The sequence below is a fragment of the Mus musculus genome, chromosome 19 (genome assembly GCF_000001635.26).
Source record: "Mus musculus strain C57BL/6J chromosome 19, GRCm38.p6 C57BL/6J".
NCBI lineage: Eukaryota > Metazoa > Chordata > Mammalia > Rodentia > Muridae > Mus > Mus musculus.
The window spans coordinates 27,259,992-27,276,444 of NC_000085.6; the positions used below are offsets into that span (position 1 = coordinate 27,259,992).

Consider the following 16,453-nt stretch of genomic DNA (forward strand, 5'->3'; position numbering starts at 1 on the left):
TTGGGGTCTATTTTGATCTTTCAAACTGAACCCTTAACTATAATGTCTGTTTTCATTGTGAAGAAATTACCACACTGGTACTACCATGAGAGTCTGGGCTGAAAGCTGCGAGTTTTGATCTTAGCTGCTTCCTACTTGCCTTACAATTCTGGTAAATTCCTTTCACTTACTGACTCTCCATTTCTCCACCTTCAAACAAGCCAATGATAAACTCTGACTCAGTCACTGCACACAGTTGTTATGAGAACCAGATGGGAAAACAGATGCGCACTATCCAAATGTGAGCTCTCTTTCCCCCCAGAGCTGTTTGAATAAAACACATTTGCCATGTGCACATTTGGCAGGCTCACATCCCAAATAGAGACCGTACTGAAGTTTGATGCCACAGACCTTTGGTTTACAATAAGAATCACAGTGCAGGGTGTTCTGTGGTTAAAATAACGCCACCCACACTGTCAAAGCCAAGACTTTCACACGGGTGCCAGTGAGCCCTATTCTGTAATCCAATAAGTCTTCTAGAGATGTTGACTATGGCTTTCTCCTGGCAACAGTTCTTAGCATTAGCAAGGAATGTGTTCTTTACTAACACACAGGTTTTGTTGGACTCAAAGGGCAGAAGAAAATCATAAAAGATACTCTTAGAAAACTTGTATCTTAGGAGATAATTTCAAGAGCAATTACAGATTTACAGGATGCTGTAGTTTTGATCTTCAAATAAGCCCACGTCACTATTCTTACAATTGGCCTTACTAAGCTTTTTATTTGGCCCTGTCCTATGCTGGCAGCTGATGCAATGCAGGGCAACTTGGTGAGAGCAGCCGTAGCAATCAATCACATATTGCTGTATTATTCCCTTCAATACAATGAACACTGTGGAAGGAATTTCCCTGAACACCATGTCTAGAACAGAAGACCAAGTCCAGATTGTACTTGATCATAGGACAAATCTTCAGAGTTGTAGGCAGCTGGCAACTTTGCAGAGTGGTGTTATGAGTAGGTCCTTTGGATTTCTCAACATCTACGGTTGTTTAAACATACAAAGAAAAGGAAATCCAAGATAGTCCTTGAAAAATCCGACTTCTTTAAAAATGTTCTGGCCTGATTTCATTCTTGGTACTTCATAGAGCACGCGTGAAGCCAGGCTAGATTTGTTCAGCTTCACGAGAAGCTCCAAGCAGGAGGTGCCACTCCTCAGTGTCCATGGTGACAGCCTTCTTATAGCCTTCCCAGGAAGAAAACATTCCTTTCAGTTTCCATCAGAGAGAGTCACGTTCCCTCCTATGTTAACAGATCTCCCCAAGCCTTCCGAAGTTAGCCAAAAGCTTTATCTTCAGCAACATTGGCAATTAGAATATGTTTTCTTCAGTGTCTAGGCTCTCTCCCTACCTACAAGTGCTAGATTCAGTTTCTTGAGCAAATTGTGTAGACACCATCGTTTTTTACACCATGGGTCTGCACATGAGACTGGGGTTCAAAGCCATCCCCAACAAATACTTAAGAAAACAGTAGCATGGTGCTTACCTAATATCTTCCAGAAAATTGAAAGCTATAGGATATTTCTCAAATTATTTCAAGATGCAAACGGTATTTTGATACAAAATTAGATGAAATATTATAAGAAAATAGGCCAATGCACCCCATGATCAAAGACATAAAAATTCTTCAGGTATACATCTCTACTTATTTAATGAGTTATTAAGAAATAAACAATGCAGTCTCTTATTATAAATATGGATTACCTACTATATTTTACTTAGAGTGGAAATAATCTTGTCCTGCTTCTAACACTGATATATTGCTTGCATCCATATCCTTGCTTACACGAATTTATAGGTTATCATCATTTATGAAGGCAAATGAAAAGAATTCCCAAAGAACATGCTGGCAAATCAAATTCAAATGTATAGAGTACATAATCTGCCATGACCAAATCATAATTCCCAAGCTAGTCCAGGAATGCTAAATATTAAGCAATCTAATACGGCATGTCAATGGATTGAGTAAGGAAGAGCTTAGAGAAGGCTTTCTGTAAAAGTCAACTGACAACTAAGTAAAAGCCCTTTGAAATCCAAGATTGTAAGGAAACTTCATTAAAATGGTAAAGAGCAGGAAGGAGAGAGAATGACAGGGAGAACATACAATCTTAAGGGCCAACATGACATTTTTCAAAATTACTGCCATGTGCTTGACATTTCTTTTTTCTAAGACCCTCAATACAATGAAAGTTTAATGCTTACCAAGGATGCCTGTGGCTCGTTCACACTCGCTCTTCATGCTAACCACCTCCTGGACTCAGGCCCCTTATGTGTCTCTAGTCTGCACCACACAGAGTGGCCTTGGGTTGTTGGGTCACTTGGTGCCACAGAGCTCAGACTGTATTTCACCTCCTATTTTGGCCAAAGAGTCAAGGCAAAAGTGTCTATGAGTCACACCACTGACAAGAGATAGGAAGAAAGCCAATGCAACCGAGAATGTGGTCTCCTTATACTTCATCAAATGAGAAAGCTTTTTGAAAAGACACCTCTTTAGTTTTACATTTAAAGAGCCATTTATCTCGTTAGCACAGTTTTTGTCTTATAATTCAAAGTATTTAATAATGACAACAATTTTGCAGTTTTCTTTTAAAAAATATTATTATACACATTTAAACACATGAACGCTTGATTATCTCTCTCACATTATGAACATTTTCCTCGGTAACAGATTTGTCTAAATAATCCTTTTATCACCCAAACATCAGGGCAGGACTGAACCAGGACTATGTTCTACTGTTGGCTTCTGTTTTGTTCCAATTCTCTTAAATACTGAATTGTAAAGGAATATATAGACCTACTCTCATCCACACAGCAAATTGAAAACCTTTTAGATGTCTTTCATAACACAGATCATTCTCTAATCTTGACAGGAATCATCAGCTATACAATCTTAAAGAGACAAACCAGAGACTTTTCATAGATAGTAGGATGAGCAAGCTAGGAATCAACATTGTCCATTAATCTGTTTTTCAAAATCAATCAATCAATCTATCTATCTATCTATCTATCTATCCTATCTATTTGTATGTATGTGTTTGTATGTGAGTTTGTATATGTGTATAAATGGACATGAATGTCTGTGTGTGTATGTGTGTGTGTGCGTGTGTGTGTGTGTGTGTGTGTGTGTGTGTGTGTGTGTGTGTGTGTGTGTGTGTGTATCATTAGTTTTTCGGTCTCTATGGAGACCAAAAGAACATGTCAGATCTCTGGGAACAAAATTTGAGAAAATTCTCATATTTAATTGTAATAAGTCAATCGATGGTATCTAACCAAATAAAAAATAAGGCAAAACAGTAAAATTATATAATTTGGAAAATGGAGTGTGATAGACTATTAGCAATAAAATCAGTAAGAGTTAATGATACTTGTCTCTGTGTAGATACATTTGGGAAGAGGCATGAGTAAGAAAGTAAATGCTGGGTTTCATTGTATCATTGTGGAACCTTTTGACTTTTAAATTGCCTGCTCTAAAAATAGTAACTTTAAAAAAGAAAGCCAGGTGCAAACAGAAGAGAGGGGGCTGCTTTATGCTTTGGCATAAGGAAAATAAAACTGACATTCTAAGAAACCTAATGGCTCTAACTCTACCGTGACAGAGGGGGATGTGTGGGCTGCATGGGCAATACCACAGGCATAAAGACTGGACTCTGGCTTCAGTTTAAACATCTGCACAGCTTTCCAAATACATACCTGGTTCACAGACCGTTATCTCCGTGGTATCCACTCCCTGAGCCAGCCAGGGAGGACATCATCTATCACTGAGGCACTTTTGGATCAGAGGACCAAATATTTGCAAGTAGAAAAGAATGATGGGAAAGATGAGATGGTGTAGGGATGGGGAGAGAATACAGTCATTGGGGAGAAGGTGGGAGGGCCTATGAATTAACTAGTTTATGCCTGTCTGAATTTTGCACTATGCTAAGCATCGCACATACACAATAATGTGACAATCATCATTTCTCATTGGTCCATTTTACCAACAAGAAAGCTGGGAATCTGCAAGAAATCTATCAACTAAAGGTACTCACCAATCAATTGGTGTGTGTGCAGGGCATGGATTTGTACCAAGTATGCATGCTTGTACCAAAGTCTTATGCCATGATAGAATTGAAAAAGAAAATCAGAGACCTTTGTCTCTGAGAGACCTTTCCTTCCATTCCCTGAGCTCATCTATATAGGATCTGATATTATGCCTTACCTTTTTAAACTATGGCAGGACACACATAACATAAAAGGTGTCGTTTTAACCACTTCAAAGGAAGCAATTCAGAGGAACTATTTTAGTTTGGTATCTATTGCTATAATAAAACACCATGATCAAAAACAACTTGGGGAAAGGGGGGGGGGTATATTTTGACTTATAGCTTACAGTCCATCATGAAAGGAAGCCAGGGCAGGAACTCAAGCAGGGCAGACACTTAGAGGCAGAAGCTCAAGGCAGGAACCTGAAGACAACTGAAGCACAGACCATGGAGCAATGCTGCTTACTGGCTTGTCCCCATGGATTGCTCATCATTCTTTCTTATATAACTGAAGCCTCCAAAGCTGGAAAAGATGACTGGTTCATATAAAGGTATAGCCTACTGTAGTTTTAGATTTAAAAAGAACCCAAAACTTTTATGTGCCACTCTGATGGCCTGTAGTTCTCAACCTTCCTAATGCTGCAACCCTATAACACAGTTCTCCTCTTGGTGTGGTGACCCCCCACCCCCCAACCCTAAAATTATTGAGAGAGGCTAAGCTGACTCCATGACAGGATTCAAATTGGCAGTTCAGGAGACTAGGCCTAAATCTCTGTTTCCAAGAACTGGGCAAGTCCAGGCAAGTCCATGCCCTGCCACCTGACCTGAGGCAAGGCCAGTGGGTCAGCAGCAGTTTCCAGACTTACTCAGCAACAGTTGCCATCCCCCCATCCCCCATACCAGCAAAGGTTCTGGAATGTCTCTAGGGATAGAGCCAAAAGATTACAATAGAGGCCACCTACCCTATCCCAGAATTTCCATAATGTTCTTTAAATTGGGCCTGCAAGCTCACTAGGGCACCTCCATCTTGAAAGGTGGTAGACCCCAGCATGCTGGACTTCTGCAAATAAAACACTCTTTGCTTTTGCATACTATTTGAGTCTGGGATATCATTCTTCAGCAAATCGTGGACCCTTAGATTTGGGAGCTCATCTGGGATTCACTGGAGACTGCCCTGACCCAAAGAGTGGAGTGTTTTTCTGACTGGTAAGTTGGCTTTCATCATCTCTGTGTTTCTGTTTCAGATTTAATCTGGAGGCTGAGAGGGACAGGGCAGACAATATTTCGTCACCTGGCCAGGGGCAATGGAGGACACTCCAGACCCCTTACTAGAGGCAGGAGAACTTGCCAGTTCTCATCTGATTTCTGAACCAGGTCTGTGGGCCTCCCCTGAGCAGGGAGGTCTAAGACCGCCTGAGACAGCCTTTTCCCTCCCCACCCCACACCCCTCCCCTGGGAATGTATCTGTCTGTGTGAGTTCTGTTTCTGCTTTTTTGTCCTCTCCTACAAACTTTTCTTTGATTCCTGGGATGGAATAGGCACAAAGCACCCGGTCCTGAGACATTTTAAGGACATTTGCAGAGTCCCGGAAGACTTTGGTCTGGTTGTTCCTCTCCGCAAACTAACTGTCTTCTGCAGGAATGAATGGCCCACCTATAAAGTAGGATGGCCTGAGGAGGGAACTTTCTATATTCCCATCATTTACAGGGTAAAGATTAAGTATATGAGGTCTGGGGTCACCCAGACCAAGTGTCACATATCACCACGTGGCAATATCTGGTTGAGAAGCTCCCTGTTTGGATGAGACCTTTTTTTGTCACCAGCCTCTCTTTCCCCACCCTTCTTCTTCTTAAAAGGTCATCTTCATCCCCCTGCCTCTGCTCCCAGGGAGGATCTCTGTCACCTACCTTATGTTCCTGCTGCTACTGCCACTGCATGTGCCCAGCCAGCACAAGCAGAGGGAAGAGCAGCCCCTGACTCCCCTGACTCCACTTGGAATTCACCTCACATTTGGGCCCATACTACCCAGAAGACAGACTCTACTATGGCCTTACTCCTCCAGGCTACAGGACCCCTAGATGCTCAGGGGAGACAGTTCATGGCATATGTGCTGTTCGCCAGTAATGATCTTTACAATTAAAAGTTGCAGAATACCCCATTTTTAGAAAGACCATCAGCTCTCACAGGTCTTCTAGATTCAATCATGCAGACTCACCTGCCCACCTGGGATGACTGTCAGCAGTTGCTCCAGTTCCTCTTCATGTCAGAGGAGAGAGAGAGGGGGGGGGGATTGTGGGAGCTATCCAGAAATTGGTTCCAGGAACAAATGGGCTGTCCACTCAAGTCCAGGCTGATATTGATGTAGCCTTTCCTTTGAGTTGACATGTCTGGGATTTTTACACTGCTGAGAGTAGGGAAAGTCTCTGGGTCAACCACCAGATTCTGATGGGGGACCTCTGAGAGGCTGCCAGGTGACCCACAAATTTATCTAAGGTCAGCCAGGTGATACAGGGAAAGAATGAGAGCCCGAGGGAACATCTAGAAAGACTTTTTGAAGCCTATAGGACCTACACTCCTTTTGACCCAGAAGCTAGAGCATACCAGTCAGCTGTGAACATGGCTTTTATTAACCAAGCTGCCTCTGACATCCCTTGGAAGCTTCAGCCACTGAATGGCTTTGTAGCCTGCCTCTGGCACCTAAAAGCCAGCCTCTATTTGCCTTTGAATGGCAAGATTTGGAGAAAGGCTTCAATGGACAACTGAGTTGGACATGCCTGACACAAGGATTCAAGAACTCACCCACTATCTTTGACAAGGCACTGCATGAGGACTTGGATGAATACTGGAAGGCCCACCCCCAAATAACTGTGTTCCAGTTCGAAGATGACATCCTGATTGTGGGGCACCTGACCTGGAGACATGCCAGGAGGACACACGAGACCTGCTACAGGAACTGAGTCAACTTGGCTACCGAGTGTCTGCTAAGAAGGTCCAGCTTCGTCAATTTGAGGACACCTATCTGGGGTACATATTCAAGCGGGTGGGGGAGGGGAGGGAAGCCAACGAATGCTGTTAGATGGCAGGAAGCAAACCATCCTTAGCATCCTAGTTCCATCAACCTAAGGAAAGTACAGTAATTTCTGGGGTCTGCCAGGTCTTATAGATTTTGGGTGTCAGGGTTTACTGAGATAACCAAACTGTTATATGAGGCCACTGGGGCAAAAAAGACAAAATAGAATGGACCCCTGAGATGGGACACGGCTTTTAAGACTCTAAGAAGAGCCTTATTGGAGGAGCCACCCTTGACTCTCCTGGACATTCACAAATCTTTCTACCTGTAGGTGGATCAGAGAAAGGGGGTAGCAAAGGGGGTATTAACCTAAACTTTGGGACCTTGGAAAAGACCTGTGGCTTGTTTAAGCAGCCATATCTGATGGCCCAAGGATGGTCAACCTGCTTCTGGATCATAGCTGCACTGATAGTCAAGGATACTGACAAAATAACCATAGATCAGGAACTTATCATCACACACACACCCCATGCTATTGAGGGGACTGTCAAGAATCCACACAGCCAGTGGCTGTCCAACACAGACTGGTGCACTTTCAGGCTCTACTTTTGAATCCCCCTCACATAAGATATAACCCATCATCTGCTCTAAACCCAGCCACCCTGCGACCTGACCCTTCCTCAGATGGGCAGCATGATTGCTGTAGTTCTGGGGCATGAACAGAATAGCCAGACTTGACTGACAGACCCTGGTCAGAAGCAGAATGTGTCAACTTCATGAATAAAAGCAGCTTCATCTAGAATGGAATCAGGTGTGCATGGGCAGCGGTAGTGGACTTGGACTCTGTTATCTGGGGAACTGCCTTGCCACCAGGAACTTACACTCAGAAAGCTGATCTAACAGCTCTAACCCATGTTTTAAAACTGACAAAAGGGGTCACAGCTCATCTCTACATTGGCATAGTACATGGCTCATGTTCATGGGTCCATCTACCAAGAGAGGGGATTATTGACTGCTGAAGGAAAACCCATCAAAAACAGGGAAAGAATACTTGCTTTATTGGAGGCATTATGACTTCCTCTCAAAGTGCCCACAATTCATTGCCCCAGGCATCAGAAAGGGACATCAGAAATAGCCCAAGGGAACAGGCTAGCTGATAAAGCCAAAAGGGAGGCTGCTCAAGCTTCCACTGCCAGCATCCTAGTAGCTTTGCCGCCCCCTGCACTCCCAGTCATCCCTGAATATACTTCTGAAGACAAATGACTTCAGGTAAAATGCCAAGTAGATCTCAGAAGAGACAGATGGTTGCTGACCTCTGAAGGCTGCACCACTCTACTGAAGGAGTTTGCTAAGCAACTCCTTCATCAGATTCATCAAGCTTCCCACCTGGTCACTGAAAACTGAAGGAATTTTGTGCAAAATATTTAACTTAGGACACTTGGTTGATCAGGTAATCTCAGATTATGTCACCTGCCAGGCTGTGAACTCCTCAGGCCCCATCTAGGAGCCTCTCCAGGAATCAGAATCAGGGGTCAATGGTCAGTGGCTAATTGGGAAAGATATTATACAGAAATAAAACCAGGAACTTATGGATATAAGTATTTGCTAGGGTTTTGTTTGTTTGTTTGTTTTGTTTGTTTTGTTTGGTTTTTGGTTTTTTTGAGACAGAGTTTCTCTGTGTAGCCCTGGCTGTCCTGGAACTCACTTTGTAGACCAGGCTGGCCTCGAACTCAGAAATCCTCCTGCCTCTGCCTCCCGAGTGCTGGGATTAAAGGTGTGCACCACCATGCCCGGCTTATTTGCTAGTTTCTATAGATACCTTTTCAGGATGGGTAGATGCCTACCTTCAAAGGAGGAGACTGACTGCCAACATAGTGGCAAAGAAGCTTCTGAAAGACATCATACCTAGATATGTATGTATGGTTTGCCTACCCTGCTTGGGTCTGACAATGGACCAGCATTGACCAACTTAACTCTTGAAACTGGCAGTGACTGGGCATTCTTTCTATTTTATGCCTTATACAGGGCTAGAAATACCCCCTATACTTTAGGTCTCACCTCCTTTGAGATCCTATATGGGAGGCCCCCTCCCATGCTGCCTAACATCCAATCTGATATCTTAGCTGAATATCACCAAAATAAGATTTTAAAATCCTTAGAAGCCCTCCATAGGGTCCAGAAGCAACTCTGGCCTGCCATCTGCCAGGTTTATGAGTCTGCCCCTCCCCCTAACTCCCACTGCTTTGAATCAGGTGACAGGAGTCTGGATAAAGAGACATAACCATAAGACTCTGGAACCTCCCTGGAAAGGACCTCACACCATGATCCTAGCCATGCCTACAGCTGTTAAGATATGCAGGATCAGAGAGTGGATAAACCACTCCCACAATAATGCTGCAATGGTGGATAAACTGGGAGCCCCCTTAGTATCTGGGTACCTCCAGGGGGTGATGCAACAACCTCGTCATCAAGTTCATAGTGGGTGTCAAGCAGGCCAATTGGATCTCCAATTCTTAACTCCTCTCACCCAGGACTTAATGCAGAACTGTTGGATACCGGACAGGGACTCTGTATTGAAAATAAGGTACCTATAGTCTATTCCCATCTCTGCAACCGCACTATAACTCCTATTGTTGCAGGATACATGTTGCCCCCAGAGAAGCTTTGGTGGACTTGTACCTCAGGGCTTACTTCATGCATTTATGGCCTGGTTGTAAGTATGACTGAGGATTTTTATGTTCTAGTATAGCTGGTACACAGAGTGACTTATTACTCAGGGGAGGATGTCTTCAACCAGCTAGCACCTCCAAACAATGGGTTAAAAGGGTGGCCATTTCCGCTGGGCTACTAGGTTCTCTCCTTGGCTTAGAGGTGGCCAGAGCTGCTAGTGTAGGGGCCTCAGCCCTAATACTCCGAGATAAAATGTACAAGGTCCAATGGATGGTGATGGATACAGATATACAGATGGAAAAGTCCATCACAGCCCTGCAGGATTCCCTATCCTCCATGGCAGAAGTAGTCTTACAGAAGAGGCCTAGATTTGCTGTTTCCCAAGCAGGGAGGACTCTGTGCAGACTTAGGCAAGGAATGTTATTTCTATGTTGACCACTTAGAGGTGGTCAAAGACTCCATGGCCTTGGTCAGAAAGAGACAACAAGACAGAAGAATGGAAAGAGAATAGTCTCAGGGTTGGTATAAGTCCCTCATCAACTGGTCTCTTTGCCTGACCACCCTTGTCTCTGCCCTGACCCATCCTCTTATCCTACTGATGTTGGCTTTGACTTATGCAAGGACTTGCATAATCAATTCTTTAGTTGGGTTTGTTAAGGAACAGATTTCCACAGTTCCATTGATGATTCTCAACAACAATACCAGCCCATAGAAAAATACCTCAAAGATTCTCGATGACCCAAAACTGAAGAGGGAGAGGGGATGAGAAAGGCTCCTGACTCCATGAGAGGATTCAAACTGGCAGTTCAGGAGACTAGGCTTAAGTCTCTGTTTCCAAGGACTGGACAAGTCCAGGCAAGTCCAAGTCCTGCCATCTGGCCTGAGGCAAAGACAATGGGTCAGCAGCAGTTTCCAGACTTCCTCAGCAACGATTTCCAAACTTCCTCATCAACAGTTCCGGGGGGAGCACACCCCAGCAATGGTTCTGGAATTTCCCCAGAGATGGAGCCAACAGACTAAGATAGAGGTCACCAACTCAGCCCCAAATCCCCCTAATGTACTTTAAATCAGGTCTGTGAGTTCACTGGGGCGCCTCCATCTTAGACGATGGTAGACCCTAGCATGCTGGACTTCTGCAGAGTAAAATGCTCTTTGCTTTTGGATACTAATTGAGTCTGGGATATACCCATATATTATTTTGCTGCAATTTTGCTATTGTTAGGAATCATACTGTAAATATCTGTTTTCCTATGGTCTTGAATCATAATGTAAATATCTGGGTTTTCCTGTGGTCTTAGGCGACCCCTGTGAAGGAGTCACTCGACACCCAGGTTTAGCACCACTTGCTCTAAGCTACTCTTCTGCCTCTATAAATGTTATAGAAACAACCCTGACTTTGTCAGTATTGAAAGCATTTTAGGACAATCAGCGCCCTTGAAAGGTAGAAGGTTTTCCTTTCTTTTTTTTTTTTTAAGGCATTTTTTATTAGCTATTTTCTTCATTTACATTTCAAATGCTATCCCCAAAGCCCCCTATCTCCTACCCTGCACTTCTCCCCAACCCACCCACTCCTGCTTCCTGGCCCTGGCATTCCCCTGTACTGGAGCATATGATCTTCGCCATACCAAGTGCCTCTCCTCCCATAGATGGGTGACTAGGCCATCTTCTGCTACATATGCAACTAGACACACAGCTCTGGGGGTACTGGTTAGTTCATATTGTTGTTCCTCCTATAGGGTTGCAGACCCCTTTAGCTCCTTGGGTACTTTCTCTAGCTCTTTCATTAGGAGCCCTGTGTTCTATCCAATAAATGACTGTGAGCATCCACTTCTGTATTTGCCAGGCATTTGCATAGCCTCACAAGAGAGAGCTATGTCAGGGTCCTGTCAGCAAAATCTTGCTGCCATATGCAATAGTGTCTGGGTTTGGTGGTTGTATATGGGATGGATCCCCGGATGGGGCAGTCTCTGAATAGTCTTTCCTTCTGTCTCAGCTCTGAACTTTGTCTCTGTAACTCCTTCCATGGGTATTTTGTTCCCCATTCTAAGAAGGAATGAAGTATCCACACTTTGGGGGATTTGGGTTCTAGCACCAGCTAAAACTTAGAGCCAAACAGGTGTGCTTTTGTTTTGCCAGGTCAAAATGAAGATTTCAGATTGGGATTGCCAAGCAATCTTAAAGAACTGTGCTTTTCTAGTTTGGGCAAGAGGTGCTAGGGGAACAAAGAACTGATTACATTCAGTGACACACATGCCAGTGGTAATCCCTCTACCAAAGCCAACCAGGCTGGCAGAGAGAGCAAGAACACTGTGTTATTCTAATGCTCCACCAACTTGACCAGAAACCAAACACGGCAAAGCAAACAGAAACAGACTTGTCAATACAATACTGCCCACAAATGAAGCCCAGCAATACCTGGGACAAGGGGGGAATTTTGGTTCCTATTTCTTTCTTTGTGTCTTTAGCTCACCTAACTCCCCTACATACAAATTTTATCTAGCCTGATTTTTTTTTTTCTAGGACAGTAATGCTCTTTAGGATGGTAAGTGTGATGTCCTCGGGCAGGTAAGTTTCCATAAATGACTCTTCAAATTAATTTTAAACCCTGGACTATTCTCAAGAGAATACTTTTAATGTAAATGTTGAAATGACTCTTTCCCTTTGGAGGGACTAAAGAAGCGACAGTTCTCTGGGAGGAAGATCAGCAAGGAAGACAGTAGAAAGACTACACAATGATCGAGAAGGTATTGTACAGAAAAGCAATCTCAGTTGCATGGAACCAGGCCAAGTGTAGTTTGCTCTTTGTGTCAGCACTGTGCTTCTAATGAAGGTAGCTGTGGTGGTCTGAATGAGAATGGCCCCACAGGCTCTCATAGTTGACTGCTTGGTCGCAGTTGGTATGGAAAGGATTAGGAGGTGCTGGGGGAGGGGGCGCTATTGGAGATACATCACTGCAGACATGTTTGAGCTTTCAAACGCCTCTTGCCATTCCCAGTGGGTGCTTAGCTCCTGCCCTCAGTTCCAGATGTGAGTTCTCTGCTTTTCCTTCCATCATGCCTTAGTTTCTGGATTCTCAGGCTCCAGAACTGAAAGCAGTGTAATGTTCCTTTTGTATGTTGCCTTGGTCTTGATGTTTTATCATAGCAACAGGACACTAAGTAGTAACCAGTAGCAGAACATGCCAGTGCTAGTGAAGAAGAGGGTCCTGGAGACCCCTTCTGATGGGTTTTATATGTTTTATAGAGCACAGTATGATGTGGTGGGAGAAGGTACATCAGCAGGCCCATGCTGAGGTATCCTCCCCTGCATGGCCAAGGTATCAACCATACAACAGGTATCATATAGAATGGAGTTTATTTGGGGGCATGGGAAGGGGAGTTGAGAAGGGAGTAGAGGTAGAGAAAGAAGAGAGGGAGAGAGAGAGAAAGAGGAGACACACACACACAGAGAGAGAGAGAGAGAGAGAGAGAGAGAGAGGCCAAACAGTCCCTTTTTATAGCAAGCTAGGCCCACCTAGCTGTTGCTAAGTAACTCTTGGGCAGAGTGTAGAAGGAATGCCAACATTCTTCCATTTTGAGTTAATTTTTTAAAAAGGAGAAACTAGAGAGAGGTGGTGGTGAAGCAGGAATAGGGTCATTGTGATCTTTAAGTGCTTCCTGCTGACTTTCAGGTCACATGTCTCTGGGAAACCTAGGAAAATGGGATGGGGGTTGTTGGTCCAGTCTTAGGAGAGTTGGCTGTTTCCTGGCTGTCCAGGGTACTATGGAACCATTTGTGGATAGGAAGGAGCAGGTCCAGTAGAAGTGTCTGTGTCTGTGAGAGTAGCCTGGAACATCTGCAAGCTGCTTCTCTGGAGATGTCGTGGGTGTCAATTTTGAGTAAATGCCTGGACTTGGCAAGATGCTGAAACACACAAACACTATATATATAAGTTTTTCTGGTTACTGGCTCGGGGACATGTTATTTTGGGAGAAAGTCTCTATTTTTTTGTTCACAGAAAAGGACACTAGGCTATGGATCCCTTCCAGAGATATGTGGATCAGATATGACAGAGGATACCCCCCTGAAGAACTAGAAAAATTCAAGAGAATATATATATATGATAGATAGATTAGATAGAGATAGATATAGAGATAGAGATATATATTAAAGACAGAAAATAAAGTTAAGTAGATTGGGGAGAAAAACTTTTCTTAGATGTATATTTGAAACCCTTAGGTCTTAGTGGTAACTATGATAATTGATAGTGTAGATTTAGCATGAGAAACACTTTAAGTCTATAGTTAGAAGACAAAGGAAACTTAAAATTTGAACTTGAAATTATAAAAGTTGGATCGTACACTGGGATGTTTATAGTGGCATGGCAAGGAGAGGAAACATGAGGCATTCAGTCACTGGAGACTGAGTTTATATAAGGAAGTAGCTGAAGGCTACACCTGTGAAGGGTTATACCTGAATGTGTGCATCCTATATCATGAAGCCTATGAGCAAGGCAAACCTGTTTGTCTTTTCAATAACAGATCTGATAGTCTTAGCTAATTAATGAATTGACTAATGAGCTAATACAGTGGTGGATTACCTTGGGGTAAGAAGCTAGTTGTCTGTTTTCTAGCTGTCAAGCTTCAGTTAGCTTAGCTGTCAACGTAATCAAATATCTGGGAAGAATAATCTAGATGTTATATATTAATTAAAATGACATAGGATGGTCTATAGTCCACTACCTAGACAATTTTCCCAGGTCCCTGTGGTCTCCATCACAACTCAGGCAGAGGTAGTCTGGCCATCAGGCCCAGATGATGAGAGACTTTTTTTCTGGGGAGGAGGAATGTGGGAGAAATGACTCACTTTGTCTTAGGCAATATGAGACATTTAACTCTCTGTGCCCTCTGTTTGTCCACAATTTAAGCTAAGCCTTGGTAGCAGGCAAGGCAATGAAACAGTGTTTTTTCAGTAGTTATTATAACATCATCTAGGTGCGATTTTGAGTTTTGTGGTTATATTATTATTCCTCTGGGAGAGAGGTTGAGCTAAAAGTTTTTCTGGTTACTGGCTCAGGGGCATGTTATTTTGGGAGAAAGTCTCTATTTTTGTGTTCACAGAAAAGGACATTAGGCTATGGATCCCTTCCAGAGATATATGGATCAGATATGACAGAGGATACCCCCCTGAAGAACTAGAAAAATTCAAGAGAATCAAACAGGACAGGTAAAGATTCCTTGTGCCATCCTTCACATGGCGTAAAGGAAGAGTTTTGATTGGTTATTATTAAAATTGGCTCATAAAAAGGACAGCTGTCTTTCAAATGCTCAAACAAGGAGCAGAATTTTTATCCTTAACTACTCTGTGCACCTTGCACAGATTAGCACAATCCATGCAGATATCTTGATGGTACTTAAATTTGTCTTGAGATTTATATATTGCAAAGTATACAGCTTTGGCGAGATTCATCCGTAAAGATGCTGAACTGACCCAATTGGCCTTCCTGTGTCATGGATTCCAGGTTTTCTTGCTTCATTCAACCTTTCAGACAGATCCAGTCAGAACTTCAGCCAATCCCTGAGCCTTCTAGGCATCAGAGACTGAATAACAATTGCTGGCTTCACTTTCCTAAGGCCTGACCAAATCTCCTAAGTGTCCTGGCCTTCTCTCCCCTTTAAAGATTTGTATTGCCCCTATTCAGTGGGAAGAAGTTATGAGGAGTCATCAGCCCAATTCCCTGGGTTTAGAGTGGACTCTTCTAGTCATTTTATGAATTATAGATATGTTGTCATTTTAAGAGTTACTTTACAAAGTTTGTAGCTTTGGACAGGGAGGGAACTAGAAAGATTAAACTCAGGGACCTTCTACCTTTCCTTTCCTCTTCTCTATCTTTCCTTCTTAGGTAGAGAAAGGGGGCATGGAAGAGAAAAAGAGGGATATAGTAATATCATAGGAAGTAGAGAAGTAGGAATAGGTTATTAAATTTACTCTTAAACAAAACATTGCATAGCCATATCTTACATTGGTAGAAATCTTTATAGTTAATGCAAATTGAAGTTATAATCTTACATTGGAATGTAATTTATAGATTGGTGCAGATTTAAGCTATATCTGTCTTCCCTGAGGTAAGTTCCTTAGGATTGGGTCCTGTGCTGTTTACAACTTAATTTTCTGTCCTAATGTTACCCTACTTTCTATGTCATCTCTCAAGTCTCACAAGGTCTCACTCCCCTTAAGCACATAAAGAAATTGAGGGTTTATCTTATATTAGCTAATTATCTAGCTTGTAAAATGTGATAACTAAATAACAGAAATTTTTGGTGACCTCGGATTGCCTTGAGTAAACTCCATTCTCTTTGCATCACATTAGCCTTCCACCTTATGGGTCCAACCTCAATGATGGCTCTAGAGCACGCGATTGATCTCATAATACTTAACCTCCCCTAAAAGGATTCTGAGCCTTGAAAATGGAGTCCGCCAGACACGGCACTAACAATCGACACAGTTCTTGTAGTTGTAGAAAGTTTTTTTTTTTTTTTTTTTTTTGTATTCTCCTAGGAGGGAGTGTCCCCCACCATACTTACAAGAAATAACTGGAGCACAAGTGGGTGGAGAAGAGATAATAGGGAGAAAAGGGAGCAAAATAAAATAGATATTAGTTATAAATAAAAAAATACCTAAGACAGCTTGAGAATATCGAGAGCCCATAATTCAGTGCAAAGAATCATTTGCTACAA

General features: G+C 42.9%; 1 long non-coding RNA gene across 4 annotated transcripts in view; it reads right to left on the reverse strand.

Moving 5' to 3' along the window:
* Gm35438 overlaps window positions 1-16,453 on the reverse strand; it is a 215,028-nt gene that overhangs the window by 158,321 nt on the left and 40,254 nt on the right. Inside the window, exons 1-4 of one of the 4 annotated variants that reach the window (XR_877790.1) lie at window positions 4,405-4,430; window positions 3,726-3,801; window positions 2,238-2,387; window positions 741-1,222 (exon numbers count right to left, since the gene is read on the reverse strand). This is a non-coding gene — a long non-coding RNA (predicted gene, 35438). Of the gene's footprint in view, window positions 1-740; window positions 1,223-2,237; window positions 2,388-3,725; window positions 4,307-4,404; window positions 4,431-16,453 lie in introns of those variants that run through there. The other 3 variants (XR_106015.5, XR_386631.2, XR_003952921.1) reach the window with 3 other exon arrangements.